This window comes from Psittacula echo (genome assembly GCF_963264785.1).
Source record: "Psittacula echo genome assembly, chromosome: 3".
Lineage (NCBI taxonomy): Eukaryota > Metazoa > Chordata > Aves > Psittaciformes > Psittacidae > Psittacula > Psittacula echo.
The window spans coordinates 60,648,503-60,652,988 of NC_137736.1; positions in this window are offsets into that span (position 1 = coordinate 60,648,503).

Below are 4,486 nucleotides of genomic sequence, written 5' to 3' on the forward strand. Positions count from 1 at the left end.
GACTTCAGGTAGGCCTTCGGCGTTACTGATGACAAAACCACAAGAAATAGATAAAGCTAAAGGGGGCCCTAAATGGGGCTTACGAGAAATCCGGAGAGGGACTTTTGACAAGGGTATGTTGTGACAGGATAAGGGGGAATGGCTTTAAACTGACGAAGGGGAGACTGAGATTAGATATTAGGAAGAAGTTCTCTACTGTGAGGGTGGTGAGGCCCTGGCACAGGTTGCCCGGAGAAGCCGTGGCTGCCCCATCCCTGGCAGTGTTCAAGGCCAGGTTGGATGGGGCTTGGAGCAACCTGGTCTAGTGGAAGGTGTCTCTGCCCATGGAAGTGGAACCAGATGATCTTTAAGGTCCTTTCCAACCCAAACCATTCTGTGATTCTATGAAATGCAAACCACAAATAATTTACCTTTTTTTTCTGCAGATTTATTCAATTAAACAACAAAATGACATCGGAAAAAACCAAACCAGTGTTGATTGTAGCATTTTGCATTTAGTATTTCCGGAAAAAATATCTTAAATTTAAGAGAATGAAAACAGTATTTTCTTATATCAGTTGTATCAGAAAGTAATAATGGTCTAGCATACAGAATTTTCAAGTCAGGCTGGTTTTCTCTGAAAGTTTGGTGTTCATTGAAGTCAAGAATTGTCTGTGTCTCTTTTTGAGTAAGAAGTCTTCCCTTCTGACTTGAAGATCCAACATAGTTAAAGTTTTAGTAGTTCTCTCTTTCAAAATGACCTGCGTGAGCTGAAAATTAGAAAAGAAAAATGGAAATATTTTGATCATAGGAACTATAAATCATTTATCTCTCCCTTCATTGAATAAAAGAAGTCTTCTCTGTTCTTTGCGGTTGAACCCAAGGTATTTTACAGATACTCAACCTTATTTTACATCAATTAACCCAACAAGAGGAGATACACATTGGGTTTCCTCATAGGGCAGCAAAGGTCTGATAGGAGACCACATCCACTTTTCAATACATCATTCACACTTTATATCTATCTCTGCTATAAGCTGTTCAATTCTTTTTAAAAACAAATAGTCTCAGCCTGTCTCTCCCCTGATGGGGACTGCCTTTTCATGCCAAAATCTGTGCTTTCTTAAAATCAGCAGAAGTTTTGCCACTAAATTTAAGCAGGGTCAAGATTTTGCTCGCATTTTTTGATCATTTTAATTAATAATTTCACGTGTTCTCTGTATCCTGGATTATACAGACCACTCATATGAACACTTATCATTCCGTTAAGTAATTAACTATGTCCTTATTTTTTCTCCCTTTTTAGCAAATCAAAGCGTTCTCTGCCAACAAAGTGATGAACAGTGTACCCTCGGTCTCTCTGCGCCCTGATTTGCAGTATATTGTATGTTATGAAGGTGTGGAATTGGATTAAAAGCTACAGCGTGGTCCTCTGCAGATAAATCCACTGCAGGTGTGCAGTTTAATAGAATTTTAATTTGGTAACAAGTGAACAAAGAGAGGGAGCCTAGAATGGGATTTTCTAGATGAAAAAATGCTATTCGTGCTGAGAGAAAGCAACTGCAAGCTCTGTGATAAGGAATAAAGATCAGGCCAATGCTCTCTGAGCTGCACTTTTATAGGTTATGGCTCACTCAGAGCATCTTCATTACTGCCACCAGTTTCAGCAATTCTTAGTTCATACTACGAGCTGTTGGCTGTATAACATTTCATCTGCCACGCTCCCTGTTAAGCCAGTGTGTTCAAATCCTGTATTGTCTCAATCCACACCCTCTACATTTTTTCATGTAAAACTAATGTTTTTCTCAGGAGATGTCACTAAATAGGAATGCATTCTGTTTTCAAGATTATTAGCAATTATTTCCATGCTTCAAATTACATGTGTATTAAAAAAAAATGATTCAGAAATGTGCTGTGCTGTTCAGTATAAATGGGAATAAAATGGTTCTCTGCTGAGGAGTGTAATTTATATTCAGCATGAACTAGGAATGGAGGACCAAAAACAGATGGGAAAGGAAGAGGAAGAATGAAGATGACAGCTAAAAGATCATGAAGGGATCTGCTAAGCCACAGACACACACTGATGCTGATGATGTCAGGGCAAGATTGGGAGATTCTTTTCTGATTTCTGTTACCAGTCCTCCCTCTCATTTTTCCAGGGTTTCACTGCAAAACAGAGTGTTTAGCACTAATTTCAATGAGATGAGGGTGGAGGTGCAATGCACAGATTTTTTTCCTGAGCCTAACAGGCTGTAGAGAAGGCACACAAATGCCTTGTGGGACAAGATTAAAAAGATATGGAGGTTGCTGTTGTTGGCAGTGGACAGAGTGGAGGATGGAAACTGACAAAAGGCACTGGGTCACAGAGAGCTGTGGGGGCTGCATGAGGTAAAGGAGTTAAAAGGAAAAATGATGAAATATACCCGTGATGCAGACCGAGAGATGCCAGGCAGCAGAAATGTGGTCCAGGAAACAGGAGTGTGACTGGTGGGTGCCACTAAGGCTGCTGAGGCTTTAGATACCCCACAGAATGGGTTGTGGCCAAAGGGGGATTAGTCAGGAGCAGGGACAGATGGTTGCTTGGGAGCATGATGATGGTGATTTTTGGTGATCAAAAGTCACAGAACACAAACCCTCATGCAACGGAAATCTATTCAAAGGATCTGCAGAGATGGTGATACAAAGTGGTGGGTGACGAAGATGAGCTTTTCAGCACCCTGTGCATTTCAGCAACCTGGGGAGTTAGTATGGACACCCAAAAAGAAGGAGCCTGTGACAGCTGAGGTGGGAGCTACCACCCGTTTGAAGACACGAGTAGGCAGAAGTGCTCACTCACTCTGTCACAGCTCCTAAAACCCTTTTGAGCTGCAGGTTCCAATTTTTCAGCTCCCTCACAAACTGCAAACACTCGAACCATCAGCAGATCTCCTTTTCAGCCTACCATTATCAGCATCTTGCATGTGGACTGATAGGATCCATCAGCCCATCAGCCTTTGTGATCTTTTAACTCTAAGCTCTTTCTACACTTTCCCAGTCCTTCACTGTCTCCATACCGTCTCTCAAGTCCTCATACTCCCCATTTCATGTTTTATACCTTTCCTCTCTGACACCCCTCATCCCTCACTCCGATCAGCCTTGCTCTGTTCTTAAGATCATGTACAAAATATGCAAACCTGATAGACATATTTATAGGCATATCGCTTATGCAGACAAACCCTTGTCTGCTGACACCTGCATTGCAATGGGCATAGTGGGACATACAAAAGCCCATATGGGCAGCGTAGTGAAAGAGCACAGGAAGGAGCGCAGATACTGAATAAGATTTCTACTGTTTTATCTCCTAGTTTCTGACCACCAGTGGTTTAGTGAGTTCTTACTCTTAGCCTGCACGCAGCTCAGTTTGATTTTTGACATTAAGGGGTTATGGCAGGATGGTTCATTGTATTACATTTGAAAAACAGCAGGAGCTGTCAAACACACCCATCACACATATAAATCTTTCTTGGTTTGTCCCCTTTGTACCTTCTTCCTCCCTTCCCATTTTCATTGCTGAGCTACTTTTGGTGTATTTTATATTTAAAAAAACAAGGGTCCACGACAGGTCTGTATAACTAATAAAGACTTTTAAAACAGTCCATTTCCAGTCCTGGTCCTAGTTTATGGGAGCTGAATACATCTTGAGAGTAAAACAGCTTTAGCAGCATCACCTTAAGAATGTAATTTTCTTCATGAGCCTTGGTGCCATTAACATTTGTCCAGCACCATTTTCTGGAAAACACAATGTTCTCTGAGATTTAAGACAAGGGCTGTTACTGCATGGAAGAGACTTCTGGAAACAGACAAATGTCTAATTCATCGTTTGTATTAAGCACAGAGGCTTGATCCATGTTCCCATATGTCTTTATATTTAGCCTTGTGTCCTAGGAAGACTTCAGGTCTTTCTTGTTTTCTACCTGTATGTCATCCCTTACGCTAGTAAGTTTGAAGCAGCAGACCGACTGCAAGGAAGTCCAGTGGAGCAGAAAGATCTCAAGGATTTCATACATCTTTTGATAAAACTAACAGGTAGGTGGAGGGAAAAGAGCTTCTCAGTGCTTCTAGTAGTGAGAAAAGGCCACGTCATGCACAGTGAGTGCATGCAGCCTGTTTGTCAGCTAGCCCACAAGCTGCTCCCAACCCACCAGAACTGCTCTTGCTTAGACAATGCTCAGGGAATCTGGAGGAGTGCCAAAGGTCTTCTGGAAACCCAAGGAAAGAATCAGGGAACTATGGTAATGGGGAGGTGGGTGGTGTGGAGGTTACAGTCCCTTGGTAGGATCATGGGGTGGAGGTGGGATATGAAGATTTCATTTTTACTGCTTTACACACCTCAAATCCCCCAAACAATCACAGACTTCCTGAGATCCCTCCCAATTTACCCTTCCCCCCCCCCTTTCTTTTTTTTTTATTTTCTTTAAAGTTAGCATTTATTTCACCTTGCTGCCCGTGGCTGTGTCCACCAAACATC